Source organism: Neltuma alba, unplaced genomic scaffold (genome assembly GCF_004799145.2).
Source record: "Neltuma alba isolate B1F8T4 unplaced genomic scaffold, ASM479914v2 tig00010247_pilon, whole genome shotgun sequence".
Taxonomy (NCBI): domain Eukaryota; kingdom Viridiplantae; phylum Streptophyta; class Magnoliopsida; order Fabales; family Fabaceae; genus Neltuma; species Neltuma alba.
In genome coordinates this window covers 456,238-474,168 of record NW_021635174.1, presented here as the reverse complement: position 1 = coordinate 474,168, position 17,931 = coordinate 456,238, and the positions used below count along the sequence as shown (strand labels likewise).

General features: G+C 36.0%; 1 pseudogene; it reads left to right on the top strand.

Moving 5' to 3' along the window:
* The first annotated feature begins 2,618 nt into the window (after positions 1 to 2,618).
* Positions 2,619 to 17,931, top strand: part of LOC114755284 (uncharacterized) — a 69,304-nt pseudogene continuing 53,991 nt past the window's right edge.

The following is a 17,931-nucleotide window of genomic DNA, read 5'->3' as shown; positions in this document are numbered from 1 at the left end:
GAATACTTTTCATGCAAAAACCCTTTGAAACAAAATTGAAGATATTAAACCAAAATTTTTCTCTATACACTCCAAAACTTTAAGTTGTCAAAATCAACTTTGAGCAAATGAGTTCAAAACCAATTTCCTAATGTGAACACTTTCAAAACCAATTATAAGTGACTTGGAGAGATGGTGTGGGCATCTAAATGGATTTAAAACCAAAATTACACATTCACAAAATATCAAACCACAAGTTAAAGCAACACAACCAACTGTTCAATAGTGACCAAGCCAAGAAACCAATTGGTGCAAGAAATATGCACAATGGAAGCTAATTATGCCCAAAGTATGCAATTGTAGATGGCAAAAGCATGAGTTTAGGGCTAGAAATGTATGCAAATAATGAGACTTATCAGCGTCGTTGCTGGGGAGCCAAGAAATTGGTTCCCTAGGTTATTGACCCAAAAAAAATGAATTTAAATCATAATCAATTCATAATGATGCCTTCTTGATCCTTCTTGAAGATTCTTGGACGAGTTGGTGAGAGGAATTGTGAGGTCTTGCAGGTGTTTTTACATGCTTTTATATGATTTTATATGTGTGTACTTTTGATCCCTGCTTTGGTGTGAATTTCAGGGAGTTTCAGTTCTGTCTGAGGCGCCATAGCGGATTTGGGAAGGCGCCACGGTGGATTTCCAAGGGGACTCTCAGTAAAAAGCGCCACGGCGGATGGACAGAGGCGCCATGGCAGATTGGTATTTACATGAAGCTCAGGATCACTAATCAAAATAGCACTGTATGGGCCAGGCACCGCGGCAGATAGACGAAGGCACCGTGGCGGATGACGAAAAATTCCAGATTTAAATACAGAGTCGCGCACTTCAACCGCGCGATCAGATTTTCAGTTCCTCATTCTCTCTCCAGACGCGATTTTCTTGCTCTCTCCGCCCTCTCTCAATTTCTTCTTCCATTTTCGTCCAAATTCATCAATTTCCACCGATCAACCATGAATCTTTCATCAATTCTTACTGTTTTTACCCTAATCTAGAGTATGAGTAGCTGAATTTCCAAGTTCTTCTAACAATGAAGCTGACCTGAGTTCATAGAGCTGAACAGGAAGTCATTCAGATCTAGTTTCTACTTTCTATTCTAAGGTTCATTTGTTTCAGTTGAACATTTGTGGTTAGAATGAAGGTTGGATGATCAGATTTATGTTTCTTGCAATTTAGATCTGATTGAACATTCAGATGTGAGTTGTGTCCTTTAATTCAGTTAAATAGAGAATTCTCTGTTGATTTGTAAATCTAATTCGTTTTTACTTGGACTGTTATTCTGTAAATCTGAATTTTGGTTGAATATATTGATGATTCACAGTTGTGATCATTCTTAGAGAATTGCAACTTGCTTCTCAAGTGTTCTTGTCAATTGAAGTTCCTTCTCACAGACCAAAACAATAAATCTAGTAAGATAGTTGTTTCTGATCTGTGTTTAGAGAGATTTGAGCAGTAGTTGAATCTATTCATTTAATTGACATTAAAAGACTCCACATTATAAGATTGAACAAGGAAGGTTGGATAAATTGCTAGGGGAACTACTATCTCTTATCTGAATCTTCTTTTGCATTTTACCTTTCATTAGATTTGTTTCTTGTTTCAATTTCTGTTTTCTGAAACTCAAGCTTTCATCTTGGTAATTTGATAATTAAAAGTGAATTGTTAAGAATTGAAATACAACTTAAGGCTTCTTGAGAAGAATGACCTAGGTAATGTCTCACTTGCTGCATTTCCCCAGTAAAACTTTGATTACCTAGTGACAAGGTTTATCAGGCGCCACTTGAAATGTGACCTGTCTTGCTTACACCTTAGGGTCAAATTAAAAATTAAAACCAAAGATTGTACTATAGGCACAACCTCGGGTCGTTTCACTTGTTGGAGCCTTAACTATTGATCCTAAGTTAACTAACTGCCATGAAAATGCAAATTGACTAGGGTAAAGTTGGGGGTTTTTCATTAAAACTATTAATTTAGATAAAACGCAATGTAAATATATTTTTGGATTTTTGGGAAATTATGATGGAATGGATGGGAAACAAGTATTGGACCTTTGGCAATCATAGTTTAAAATGATTTTGGGGAGTAAAAATCACCAAGTTTTCTAAAGAAAAAACCTTAAAGAACCCTTTAAGTCTAGGATCTTAATCAATGGCCACCCATCTTATAAGATCCTATTAAGCTTACTTAGTGTGTGTATTAAGATTAATTAATGCACTAGGTTGCATGCAAGCCCAGATTAACTCAACAATCAAACAATACCATGCAAGAAAGAGAGTATCAAAAGAGTTACATAGAAACATATATGTAACCACATATATTGAAGCTCAAATTCAACATTAACTAATCCAATACACAAGATAATCATCCAGAATTGATTACAACCATAATCAAAACAGTTCAGCCCCAATTTACAAATTCTAAGACCTAGAAATTCATAAATAAACAACCAGAACTATGAATGAAGCTAACTCCCCTTTGAAGCTCTTGGAACTCATGCCCATCAACCATCTTTAAGAGTTGAAGAACCCCTAGCCCTCCATAGCTCCAAGCATTGCTCCAGCCTGCAGCGACAGTCGAATCTCCATGGAAGAAGAGGTTATGGATGGATTAAAGGGAAAGATGATGGAATGTAATGAAGAATTGATGGAAGGAGGAGATGAGAGGATGATTCGGTTAAAGAAAGGTGAGGAGAGACCGAATGAGGCTTTCCTAGGTTGAAACTCAGCTTATACTGGCTACTAAAGGTGGTTTTGGGTCGGGTTGAAGCTTAGGGATCCGAATCAAAATGCTGAAATCGCAACTTTTACAATTTTGACAAATCTGCCACGGTGGAAGGTACTTTTCAGCCAAAACGCAAAGCTTCATTTACTCAGGCCCTTTGGTGTAATTTCTTGAATTCTGGGGCCCTTTTCTGCGATTAATTCGATCTTTTACTACTTTTAATGTTGGGACTAAAGTGTGATTTCCAAATTTGCCCAAATTTCTCCCAAAGTACCTATAAGTAAAATCATACATAATATAACATCAATTATCCTAGAAATCAATTAATAATAATTAATCTCTAATTATGGCAATTTTGCCCCTATTATGCACTAATTTAAGGTAAGGCACTTTAATATAAATTAAGCACAATAAACAGTAAAAGAGCTACTAACTATGATGAAAACCCTTAAAATGATATGAAAAGACAATGAAGAATTGGGTTCAATCATGCAGATTTTGAGATTAAAGGTCAGTTGATCCACTCAATACCTAAGGTTTATGCCTTACAGGAGAAAACCCAAACTTGCACCTCTGAACTCTTTATATGCAGTGCTTGTCCATGAAGCCAGTTGGAGCAAGTATTTATGACATTATATGGAAGGTTTTTCACTTATCTTTAGAGGATAAAGCTAAAGAATGGTACATGAACTTGCCACTCTATGTGGACAATGCTTATGAGTCATGGACCAGTTTGGAGAAAGCATTCTTGGATAAGTATTTCCCCTCCACAAAGATTTCAGCCGCCTGTAAGGAATTTTGACAGTTAAGCAAGAGCCATTGAAGACATTCTTTGAATTTTAGAGCAAATTCCAAGAGATGCTTACTTGATGCCCCAATCATTAGATTTTTTAGGAGCACCTGGTACAATATTGCTATAATGGGTTGTCAACATATGATACACATGTCTTGGATGCCGCTGCAAATGGGTCTATGGAAAATATAGAACCAAGGGCTGCATAGGAGTTAATAAGGACCTTTGCTCTTAATAGACAACATGTGAGCTTAAGGGATTCAAGGGACCACAAATTTGAAAGAGATCCACTTTTGGTAAAGCTAGCCCAAGACATGTCTAAGCTTGCAAATACAATTGAAAGCATCTACTCCAACAAGCCATAGTCACTTACTTTAGTGGCTACAGGTTGTGGGGTTTATGACTTTCAATGCATACTACACCAAATTGCCCTAGGCTAATTGAAGAAGTCAATACAATGTACCAAAGTAAAGAGGGGCCATATCAGAAAAGGGACCCTTACTCTAATACCTACAATCCTGGCTGGAGAGACCACCCTAACTTTAAATAGGGAGGAGGAGAAAATAGGCTAAATCAGTTCCAAGGTAATCAATTTCACAATACTGGGGCTTCCTTAAGCAATTTTCAAGACCCTTCAAGAGCAATAGTTACAACCCCTCAACAGGCTATGGTATCTCAACCACTACCAAGAGGGGATAGCACTTCTCAACTTTTAAAGAGTATGGCTACACAGATGACAAACATCGAAGGACAAATAAAGGAGAGTGATGACAAGTTTGTCTCAATAACTACCATATTGCAAGAGATGTAGAAAGATAACTCTGATGTGCACCAGAAATTAGAGGAGCTTACCTTGAAGAACACCGATATCACTAGTCATTTGACCCAACTGTCTAATATGGTCAATGACATACAAGCAAGAGTAGGGGTAGCATTCCTTCTAACACAATGATCAATCCTAAAGCTCTTAATGTGATATTCTTGAGAAGTGGTAGAAAGGAAAGGTCCACTTTGATGATAAAAAGGTAGGCAAAGATGTATTTGAGCATGAAATAGAGAGCTCTTCACTCACTCTTATAAGGTTGGGCAAATCTGAAAGTTCCAAGGAGGAAGAACTTCTAAGGAGGAAGAGATCCCAAGAAAATAAAGACACATAAGAAAAGAAAAACACTATGGAAGGATCAAAATGTGAGGGCAAACAGAGGAAAGACAAAGTAGAAACAAGCACTCATGGAGTTATGAGCAATGAGGGTAAGGAGGTAAATCTCAATGAACTCCCTTTTCCTCAGCCTTACTTGAAAAGTATGAAAATTGCTAATGAAAAACAAGATAATGATTTGCTTGAAACTTTCAGAAAAGTTGAAGTAAATATACCCTTGCTTGAACTGATTAAAAAGGTCCCTAAGTATGCCAAAGTTTTAAAAGAGTTGTGCACACATAAGAGGAAGTTTAAACCTAATAAAAGAGTCTAGTTTCCCTTTAGTGTGTCGGCTTTGTTTAAACCACAACTCCCAATTAAATTTCATGACCATGGTTCCTTTACTATACCTTGTATTGTAGGTAGGACAACTATTCCCAAGGCTTTACTTGATTTAGGTGCTGCCATTAATGTTATGGCCAAGACAATGTATGAGTCCTTACAAATCAAAAGTCTTAAACCTACCACCATGAGGCTCCAGTTAGTTGATAGAACCATGAGGTACCCAAATGGCTTCTTAGAGGATATCCTAGTGAAAGTCAAAGACTTAGTTATCCCTACCGATTTTTATGTCTTGGATATGCCTAATGAACAAGATGGGGATGGGGCCTTAATTTTGGGTAGACCTTTTCTAAGAACTACTAATACTAACATTAACATGCAAAAGGGGTCTATCACTATGTTTACTGGGGATAAATTTGCTTATTTCAATATGTATGAACAAATAAAACAAACGCATGAAGATTTTTCTATGTGTGATGTTAATTTTGTTGATGGGTTGTTTATTGATGAGCTTTATAATGTTAATAAAATACATGTTTCACCCCCTGCTTCTGATTTTGCTTCCCCCTCCGTTTTTAATGGTAGTGACGTGGGCTGTTTTGCTGTCCATCAGTTAGATTACACCCTTCCCACTCCATCTGATTCTATTATTGCTAATGATACACTTGGAAAGTCTTCTACTAACCCTCTTAAGCCCAAGAGAGGCCTTGTTTCTGATGTTAATGTAGGTGTTAGTAGAGCTGCAAAGACTTCTAAGAAGAAGAAGTGCTTCAACTGTTTCAGGGAGTTGCATGCCCTGAGTGTCGTGCATAGACCAGTTGTAATTCTAGTTGCCCTTCACCCTGCCATCTTTGTGCCCTCAACTGAGACAACTAATCACGTAATATGGTGGGTGCTACGAATAGCAAGAAAGGGGATCCTAAGGAAGAGAAGATCAAGACAATATCCACTACTTTCCCCCTCTCTATTGGCAACTACAAGATGTTTAATCTGGCACCTGAGGACCCTCATCTATTAACCGTGAGTGAGGCTATTAAGATTAAAGCTGGTGCTAAAGTATAGGGTCTACTATCCACCGATCACACACCAGAAGCAGGAAAACGGGCCAAACTAATTGGACCCTTTGAAGTTCTATCCACATGCCAATGTGGGAAGGTTGTTATAAAGCACACTCTAGGCCGGTTCTTCCAAGTCAAAAATGAATGCCTATGATTCTTCAAGGAGAGCTATCAGCCCCTGTAACACCTTATATTGTTTCTTTCCTTTACATATCTCATTTACCTATTCCATATGTTTTTGGGATAAGTATGGGGGAGGGAACCAACCAGTAGGAAGAGTAGTTTAGCTTAATTTACATTGTAGTTTCTCAATTCAATAATTTCATCCCTTGCTGTTTGTAACACCTTATGTTTATACCAAATAACTTATCTTGCAGAAGCATTTGGAATCACTTTTAAAGGCTACAAATGATGAAAAATCAAGTTTGAAAGTTTTCATTTACGGGTTACTATTCATTGTCACCTTAAAATGTGACAAACTTCAAAAATTCATAACTAATTTCAGAAAAATTGAAATTGAGTGATTCCAAGTTCTACGGAAAGCTCTTTGGATAAAATTTTGAGGAAAAATAGTTTCTAGACTGATTGCCTTGGAATTTGAGCCCAATTTTCTTTGAAAAAGTTACTGTTTATTTGGTTATTTTCTGATTTTACTTATTTTTGCCTAACTTTGGAAAGGCAAAACTTTCTGATCGGTTATCAGAATCAGGAAAACTACCCCTCATTTTAAATACAAAAATAAGATCTCTTTGCTCGCCAGATTTCAAAGCCTAACTCACTCGTTTACTCAAATGGTCATTGGTCAAACTTTAATTCCTTTTAGTTGACTTTTTACCCCCTTTGGAAGGGTAACTTAACTTAATTGACCACTTAAAATCATAGCATACTCTCCTTAGTTATATTAGCTATTTCTAATCAAGCTTGGACTATTCTACTCATGCTTGTATACCTCTAACCTTAATCATACTATTGGAAACATAAAGCATGCTTCATATTACATTCCTCCAAAATAGAAAGGTTCAAAGCCATATAAAGTTACTATGGCTTACTACCTCTTCAAGTAAGAGCCAACTCCTTTCCTTTGCCCTTGGATGTTGAAGGCTCTAGGGTTTGTTTAAATATTGGGGTAAGATTCTTGGGGAATCTTAGTAGCACATTGCATACATTACTATGGTTACACGTCACAATGTAATTCAAGCTACATACATACATACATACTTGAGTGTTATGTACTTGCCATGCAAAAACATAACATCATAACATAACATATCATCTCAACCTTGCATAAACCAAGGTATACATGCATGGAGGCATCATGACATAACATCATAACACATAGCAATGAACATACAATGTATAGTAACTCTAACAAGTAATAGAATGCAAAAGCTACCTTGTTGGCTTTCCTTCCTCTTGAACTCTTTTCTCTTGACTAGATCTTTGCCCCTTTGTTGTGTATAGCCTATTAGGCAACCAATGACACAATATTAAGCATTACTTCAACTCCATAACTTAACATAACCCCTTAAACCCCTTTTTCTTGATTTTTAGGGTTTATTTTTCTAGCTTTGATTCTTGAACTTTATTGGGCTTTTCCTATATAATTTTTCATGTAGAATCCATTTATCATATTAGTTTTATGAAAATCTAATCCCTTCCCATTGACTTAGCTTGGCTGAACCATATATATATTTGTAGGGAAAAGGATTTTCAACCAAACTAACATGTAACCACTTAATCTTTAACCTTTAACCATGCTTAATCTTCATCTAAACCATTCCTTATCATTTTGATAAAATTTGGGCAGTACTTCCCCTTAGAAAAATGACTTTCTATCATTATTAAAATAGCCTAAAACTAACATACCATCATTATAACTTGAAATGGAAGAGTTTTAGAAGCTTACCTTGCTTCCAAATGACTTTCTCTCACTAAAATTCTTCTCTTTCTCTCTCTACATGAAAATTTGCAAGAGGTTTCCTACTTGAAAGGTCTTGCATGAAATGAACATGTGAGGGGCTATTTATAGGCTTCATATTTCACTAATTCCACATATGCCCTTCTTGCATAAGACTTAATCTTAGCCCTCCAATTTTTACCTCTTTCCACATGTACAAATCTTAGGCTATGTAGCTTAGTATGTTGACACTTGGATGATGAGTCATTAGGGCTTATGTCATCTCTTTTTATCTATTAAGATTACTTAGGCTCTAATCAAGGTTTACTCTCTTAATCCCTTGATTAACTTGGCTAATCACCCTTCTAGAAACTTTTGACTTTTCAAAAGTAGATGGTTGAATCCTAACCATCCAATGAACCATGTTTGCCACATGTCACAATCTACGGAAGATGACTTAACCCTAATCATCTTACTTAAGCCTAATTAGGTTTTAACCTATCTTGATTTATTATTTTCTTTTTCTTTTTCTTTTTTTTCTTTTTTCTTTTCTTGGCCAATTTAGGAGTGACATGTGTCCTTGTCTATCTGTAGGAAATTTTATCATCCCTGTTGTCTAGACAGTCCACTGAGTCTTAATATAGTATTGGTTTATTTTATCTGATAGCCAAAAAATTCTAGTATCTCAAAATTCTTATATCAGCTCACCATTAATTATGTCTCAATAAAGGGGTATTTCCTAATTAATTTCATAATTTTTCTCCCTCTATAACTCCTTAAATTGTCATTTTTGTAAAAACAGAAAATCTACCAATATTAATTTAGCTTTAAATTCAATTAAAGCTAACCTCCTCATCATTTAGGGTTGGAAATAATTTTATAAATTTCCATAATTCCTAAATGAATTTCTTTTAATTTTTCATAATTTTTTGAGATCTCTAAGTATTTTTAAGAATTAATATTGGCTAATTTTTTCTTAATTTAGCCAATATTAATAATTAAAATAATTTTTAATAAATTATTTTCAACCTGTATTTACTTTCTAGATCTCAAATACCATTCTACGGCATTAATTCTATTTTCCATGATTTACTAGAAATTTTTAGGATTTCCAGACACTAATTACGATAATGCCCTTTGTAGACCAATCATTTTAAAAATGACAATTTGGTCCTTTTTCAGTTCTCACTTCAATTGTTGTGCTGTTTATCTATCTTTTATCTCACCTGGCCTTGGTCAGCCCTAAATCTTTCATTAATCATACTAAAAATATCAGGGTATGACATATTTCCCTATTTCTAGGTTAGAAATTTTGGGATGTTACACTGTTCTTGTCCTCCCTTGCAATGAATGGTCAGTTTACTGTGTCCCCTTTTATGGTTGCTGCTGCTCTTTTCCCTTCCCCTTTGATAGTGGGGACACTGTCAAGTTTATGTGCGGGGGAGGATTTCATTTTGCTTTGTTGTTTCCTAGTGTTGCTTCATTTTGGTGATTGTTGCTAAATAGGTAAATTTTTTTTTTTTTTGAAAATCCAATCTTTCATAATCATTATTTGGCTTTGAATTGGTTATGGATGGTAAATTGCTGTGAATTAGATCATTTCTATCTATTTTGATGCTTGCTGAAAGGGCTTTTACTTGTTATATGTTAGCCAAGCTTTGAAAAAAATTTTGTTGGTAGTTTCTATGACTTCAGGTTGCGACCTTACTACTTTAGGTCACAACTTAAGGATTGATTTTGGCAAGGGAGGGCTCTCTATGATTTCAGGTCATGACCTTACTGATTTTAAGTCGCGACCTTAACCCCCCTTTCCTAACTTAATGCTTCTGTGTACCTAGGTTGCGACCTCACTGTTTTCAAGTCGCAACCTAGCCTCTTTTGCTGTGCACCGCTATCCTTCTCTTTGCTTTTTGCAATGCTATGTAGGAGGAACTTTTTTAAGCTACCTTTGCATCTTTTTCAAGCAAACCATTGCCTTTTTAATATACCCTCATTGCATCAAACAGTTTTTCTTGAAAACCATGCCATCCTTGGACTTTTAAGAGCACTGATTTTTTAAAATGATTTTTCTAAAGACTTTATAGTCACTTTTGAGATTCAAGTATGTTCTCAAGTGATTATTTTGATCTTTTTAATCCTCATCTTATGGGTTGCTTTTGTTATAAGTCTCTTAGTGCCTTTGTGACTAATGTATATTGATTGAAACTTCTTGTATGAGCAATTGAGATGTGAACCTCTTGTTGGAAGAATATTCTTGAGCCTTAATTTCTATATTGAGTGATTATTGTCACACCTTACTATAGGATCCACTTAGGGTTTAATTAAAAGTATTTTATGGTGTTGGGCTAAAAAATCCATGAAAAACATTGATTTTTGGATTTTTACTGTTCATCGGGTAAAAATCCAGTTTTCTGGGTCAACTTCTAAAAGTCATAACTTAATCTACAAAAATCAAAATGGAGTGGCTCAAAATTATATAAAAAGCTCTTTGAATGCTCTTTCAAAGGAAAATAATCTTATGAATCAATTCCATTTGAAAAAGTGTTAGGTTTTGTGAAAGTCATCTCTGTCCATTTGGCAAAAATCCTTTTTCTAAATTCTAAACCTTAACTTCAAAAAATCATTAAAAATCATGTAGTTAGCCATTTTTAACATGCTTCCTATCAATTTGAAGCTCATGATGTCAAATTTAAGCATATCAAATTTCATGCAGAAATTCGTTTGGGAAGTTAATAAAACATGGCTCTAATTTGACGTCCTGCTTAGGGATTACAGCTCCAACCATACATGCTTATACATAACCAAATATAAATGTTTCCTCATGGTTACTCAACATATTTATCCTTGGATTTGCAACCTCCCTTTTGATGATTCAGTCCCTAAAATATTAGGTTACATATGGGGGATGAGATTTCAATGAAATCCCAATAGCAAGATCAATCAACCAAAACATCAACATGCATCAATTACAAGCTTTCCAACCTTTTGCTATTAATAGGGAACAACTTTACCTCATAAATGTAGCACTCTAACATGCAATAGCCAAGGCACATAAAGCAAGGAGTATAGCTACACAATCATCATCATTATCATCATTTAGTTCAACCACATAATAGCACATGAAATTGCATAGCAATCAATGCAACACTCAACATTAAGGTCAATTAAATCTTACTACCTTCATCCAATGCTCTTGATTCTTTGACCTTCCTCCTCTCCTCCACAACTATGGTCCAATTCTTGCTTTGGCCGAAATGGTCCTCATGCAACATAACAAAGAAAACACTCCAAAATCAACCTACAACCACTAGGATCTATTATGCTGTGAAGTGTTCTAGCAAGATTTAACAACCAAACTTCCTTCCCTACTCAATAAACATTTTGGCCAACTCAAGAAAAAGGGGAGAACTAGAAATTTTAACCATACAACTCAAGCAAACAAGGCAAGGAGCAACTTAGAACCAAAAACTAACCTTAGATCTTAGTCAGATGATCAAAGTTGGTGCCTTTTCTCTTGATTTCTCCTTGAACTCTCTCTTTTTCCTCTTGGTTTGCTCTTGGCCAAAACTAAAATCTGATTTAGGGGGAGGAAGAGCTCAATTAATACACCAAAATATCCCAACCACCATCATAAATGAGTTGCCAAGTGTCAACTTCCTACTTAGTCTTGAAATTTCTCTCTTAATTATGTAAATCGTAATGTAATTGATTGAGCTCAAATTATTCTTATCTTTTTATTGCATCATCCATGGTTTTGTTGCATTTTCTGGCTCTTTTGGCTATAATTGAGCTTATTTTAGATCAAGAGTCCTTGCATTGAGTTAGTGTCTTTTTGAGGGTAAAATCGTCATAATTAGTTATTAATTGTATTCAATTAATTTTTAGGACAATTGATGCCTTAAATTGTTGCTTTTCAGTGTATGACACCTAAGATTGGAACCAGGATTGAAGACTCAAGGCACAAAGAGCAAAAAGAGGAGCCTCTGCCATGGTTCACCGCGGCACACTCTGCCTTCGTCGCGGCGAACGTCTACCTTCAGGAATGAAGCTCTCTACCATGGTTCATCGCGACGAACCCCTCGTATCAGCAAAATCAGACCCGACCATTTTGGGAAAATTTGACTTGCCCACTTCCATGAACTGACCCAGACACGTCATATTCGGGTTAGAAACCCTATTTTCGGTATGAGTGAGGTCAGACACAAAGATTGAGCCACCATCCACGTTTTTCTCTTCATCTTCTCTCATCTCTCCTACCAGAACCCTAATCCCTCATCTTCCACTGTCATCTTCATCCATGGGCAACACTGAGTCAATTTCAATGGAGATGTTTCTGCACACCATGAGTGGCTAGGCTTCCTCCAGCCAGTTCTAAGAGCTTAAAAGGGGAGTTTCAGTTTCATCTTAGTTTAGCTATGTATTTATGAATTCCTAGGTCTAGGATTTGTAAATTCTTAGTGAAAGACTTTGATTGATATGTAATCATTAGTTGATGATTCATATTTGTAGCTAGATTGGTTAATGTTGGATTTCATGCTTCAATATATGTAGTTACATATATGTTCTTTGTAGCTTTCTTGATTCTCTTCATCTTGTATAGTCATGTTATGATGATTGTCACACCTTGATAATTTTATCCTAATTGATGAATGATTTGACACTGACTAAGGCCAAGTAGTATAGTAGACTGGTAGAGGATCCAGGCTATGAGGAAAAATCAGGATAGGGACATAACGGTCATTTTTGAAAAGATCAGTCAAGAAAGGGCAGTATTGGAAATAATGTACGAAATTCCTGAAAATTCCTAGAAAATCATGAAAAATAGAAAGGAGGGTACAGAATAATGTTTGAGACTTAGAAGATGAATATAAGATTAAAAATAATTTATCAAGGAATTATTTGTAATTGTTGGAATTTTTGGTTAATTAAGGAAAATTAGCCAATTTCCATTATTTAAAATATATAGAGGCCTCAAAAATTCAAGGAAAAATATGGATAAATTATGTGACATATTATACTAATTTATAAAATTACTTCCCACCTTTGGATGTACAGAGGTTAGCTTAAAGAATATTTATTACCGAATTATTATCGGTAGAATAGTGATTTTTGACGGAATAAATTTAGAAAATTATAGAGGGAGGTAAAACTTGAGAAAAATCATGGAATACCCTTGGAATGAGGGGAATTTAATGAGGTGTTGAAATCAAAATTTTGTGACAGTAAATTGGACAGGATTGTTGGAAAATCGGACCGGAAATACACAAATAATCAGTGGATTGCATTGATTATTGGATGAGTCATTTTTTTCCAATATTAAGAGTAATATTTCGGCCAAAAATAAAGGGGGAGGACAAAGTTCGAATTTTCCAAATTGTTCAAGGGCATAAAGGGAAATAAGAGACAAAACAATAAAATAATATTTTATTTCCACATGAAAATCACATGGTGATTAGGTGTCCATCCATGTGTCAACTTCTTATGGTGTGTGCCCTAATGTCCATGTGTAAAGTAGAAAAAAATGGACGGCCGAGATCGCATCTTTTTCCCGAAGGGCATTTTTGGAATTTTGAAATATCAAAGCCTATAAATACCCCCTTCCATGAACAATTCGGCCAAAGTGGTTTGCATGAGAGGGAATGTTGTGTTCTTGAATTCTAGGAGAGAGAAAGGAAGAAAGAAGAGAGAGAAAGGGAGAAAGCAAAGTTAGATACCTCTAATCGCCGATTAAGAGCTAATTAAGGTACATTTACCTCCCTAAGTGTTAATTATTTTTAGTTAATTATTTATTTGAGGAAGATTAGGATTAATTACCTTGATTAATTATGGTTTAGTGATAGCTAAGATTAATCATGTTATTTGATTAAAGATTAGTAAGTAATTAAGGTTAACTACCTTGATTAATTAGTAATTAGTGATTAGTTATGCTAATTGAAGGATGATTAATTAATGGTTAATCATGTTGATTAGAGAATGAATAATGGTTAATCATGTTGATTAGAGAATGATTAATGGTTAATCCATAAGGGATTAGTGACTTAATCTTAGAAGATTATGTTGTACTAATGACTATGTGACTTGAGGACCTTAATTAAATATTGGATTAAGGATTAAGGGTTAGTGATTAACCGAGAAAGCATGATTAATCATGAATTAAGGAAGAATTCCAAGACCTTGACTGAGGATTAAGGCTTGGTCAAACCAAAGTCAAAGGATTAGGAAAGGTATATAGAAATTATAAATTGAAAGGCACAAAGGTAGCATTGTATAGAGAAAGAATTGTATACTGGATATGGAATTTACCATACCCTTACTGTATGGTTGATAGGCAATTTTCTGGAAACCTAGGAGGATCTCAAGCAAGGAAACAAGGAGGAAACATTAAGCGTGGAATTGAGGTAGCGTGAACTTGCAATTATTTTGTTGATCTGCATTTGGTGTTTCTTCTATGTGTGTTTATGTGCCATGAGAATGTTTATGTACAGATGATGTGAACTCCTTGCAATGTATGCCTTGGCTCTTGCATGATTGAGTTTTGACCAGAATGATTATATGCTCCATGATATGATGACATGGATACAGAATGGTTATGGCATGGCATAAAGACTAGCAATGTTATTTTACTGCATGTAGCATGACATCTTATGCATGTTGACTTGATGGTTGTATGTTCAATGCTACTGGGATTTCTATGAAATCTCATTCCTCCTATAACATGATATCCTAGGTGCCACTACTGCCAAGGAGAAGGGAAAAGAAATAATCATGGCTTGAGGAAGTTATGAGTTATGTATTGTATTATACGGTTTTGAACCTTTCTCTTTCAAGCCATGTAAACATACTCTGATCATGAACACATGATATGATAACCTTTTTGGATGTATATTAATGGTAGAGTAGCTTTAAATGTGATTATGGTATGCTTATAGTGAAAAACGAAATGGTGCTAGAATTAGTGAAAAAGGGGATAAAAATGGTCTAGATTTGACCAAACTTTGACCAACAAAGACCCTGGTCAAATGGTTGACTTTTCCCTGAAATTTGGCATGCAAATAGATCTTATTTTTCCCTTTATAATGAGTGGTAAAGCGTCACAATCGAAGCTCTGTGTAAGAAGTTATGCCTTTCCGAAGTTAGGCAAAAATCCTGAAAAATAGAAAAATGACCAAATGAACAGTACTTTTCAAAATTAAAAACGGATGCGTTTCTGATTAAAGAGGACCCTGAGGTCATTTTTCCTTGATAGTTGTTGTTAAGAGCTTCAAGTGAGACTTAGAACGACCTTATTTTGATTTTTCTAGAATTAGTTATGATTTTCCAAAGTTATGCCAAGTTTAAGGTTACAATGAATAGTAATGCGGGAAAAGAAATTTTCAAATTCAGGTTTTTCAACCCGGTAACCTTAAATTGCGCTTCCAAGTATCTTAACTTGGCATGATATAAGGTCATAAACGTAAGGTGTTACAATGATGAGTTGATTTTCTGTTGCATTGAACCATTTGCATTAATCATTCTTAATTACACATTAGGGAAGCTTAGCAATGTTTTCATTAATGAGTTCATTAATGTAAGCATTGGACTCAATGAGTTATTGAGGTTGTTATCAAGAAAACCTAATGAATTTCTAAAACTCCCACATCTTAAGAGAACTATGATTGCTAAGAATCCATTTTCAAGCGGTTTTATCAATTGATTCAGTACTTGATTTCATCCGTTTCATCTTAATCTCCCAAAAATCCAAAAATACATTTACATTCTATTACACTTTATCTTAATTAGAAATCTCAATGAAAACCCCCAACCTTTTCCAGCTTAATTTGCATAACCATGGCATTTAGTTAATCTAGGATCATAATTTCGGCTCCACAAGTGAAACGACCCGAGGTTGTGCCTATAGTACAATCCTTGGAAAATTTTTGAAATTGGCCCCAAGGTGTAAACAAAGACAGTCAAGGCGATTTTCAAGTGGCGCCGTTGCGGGGGAGCCAAGAAATTGGTTCTCTAGGTTAGCTTGTGTCATTGGGTTGTCAATTGAAGTTTTGATCCTTTTAGGTTGCATTTTAGTGAGTTTAGTTGCATATTTGTTCATAGTATAGGTTTCCATCTTGCATAGCATCAAAATTTTTGCAAATACAAACAAATATACTGATTTTCTACACTTTCAGGATTTTTCACCTTGCATCAGTGGTGTCCAGTATCTGATAAGCTTTCTGTAACAATTTGCCGTGACCAACCTATTCCTTCGCCTCGGCAAACTTTCTGAAATATCGAAGGATTCCTCTCGGGATACCTTCACTGCGGCACACTCCTGCTTTCACCGCAGCAAACTTCCTGCATTCAGCTATCTGGTCACCTCTGTCACCTTTCAACCTGGCCAACCACTGCTTTTGCCACGACAAACTATTCTAAAAAGTTTTGAAACTTACACTTTTTGCTTCTTTCTCTGTGCATACAGACTCATACTAATCCATACACTTGCATCCATCACAACTCATACTTTTATCTGACTTTGTGTGTTGCAAGTCAATTTTGTTGCTCTTTCTCTTGTGATTCTTTTCTTGCATGCCACGAAAAGCAAAACTTGTACCCTATAACCCTAAGATTGAGAGAAGACTCAGAGAGATAAGAAGAGAGAAAAGAGTTGAGGGGGCAAGTGAGTTAGGGGTTGAACAAGAGAACATTTCTGTGGAATCTAGCCTATCTAGTAGCGAGAGTGAGCCTACTGATCAAGAGATAATGGCTGATTTACCACCTAACCACCCTAATCCTAACCCCAATGCCAACCAAGTGAGGAATGGAGGCAATGGAGGGAATGGAGAACAAGAGAGAGTGGGAGAAAATAATGGGAACCCTAGAAGAAGAACAATTAGGGAAGCAACCACATCTGATGTCAATTTTGACCCATTTACTACTGCTTGTCCAAATTTTGAAGTTAATTTTGAAATTAAAGGATTATTGATTAACTCCCTTCCAAAATTTCATGGCTTGACAGGAGAAGATCCATATCTTCATTTGCAATCCCTTTCTGTGATCTACCAGAGTATGAAGCCTGTGGGAGCATCATTAGATCAAGTGCTATGGAAGGTTTTCCACCTATCATTGGCGGGCAAAGCTAAAGAGTGGTATATGAGCCTTCCAAGACACATAGCTGATATATATCACAGTTGGGGGAACTTAAGGAAAGCATTCTTGGAGAAATACTTTCGGGCTTCTCGTACTTCATCAATGAGGAAGGAGATCTATTCTGCCAAGCAAGACTATGACGAATCTCTCTATGATTATTGGAATAGATTTCAGGACATGCTTTCAAGATGCCCACATCATCAAATTCCGGATGAACAACTGGTGCAGTATTTCTATGATAGGTTGAAGAACCAAGAGAAGGGTATGTTGGATGCTGCATCAGGAGGATCTTTGATAGACTCCATTGCTGAGGAGGCTTAGGATTTGATTAAGAAGATGGCCCTGACTCATCAACAATACTGTGTGAGAGATACTAGAGGAGTACATGAGTTGGGAGCTGCTTCAGTTCACAATAGAAGAATGGACACTTTGGAATCAAAGATGGATTCGTTGGAAAGCACGATGACCTCTCAACTGTGTGTAATCACTGCGGAATTGAAGAATATAAATGTGCATAGACCAGCACCCCCTATGGATATTACTGCCCCTAGTTGTGAGACTTGTGGCTAGGTTACGCATATTTCTAGCGTATGTCCAGGCCATTGTGAGGAGGTATCTGCAGTCTACCAAGGCCGTCCAAATCAAAAGTGGGACCCTTACTCCAACACTTATAATAAGGGATGGAAGGCAAACCCTCGATTGGGCTGGAGGAATGATGATAGTAGACCTCCAAACATATTTCAGAAGAGTGGAGAAGCTGGTCCATCTTCAACCCAGTTCCAAAACCAATCTCAAGCCCTAACTGTCCCACCCAAGGATGATAC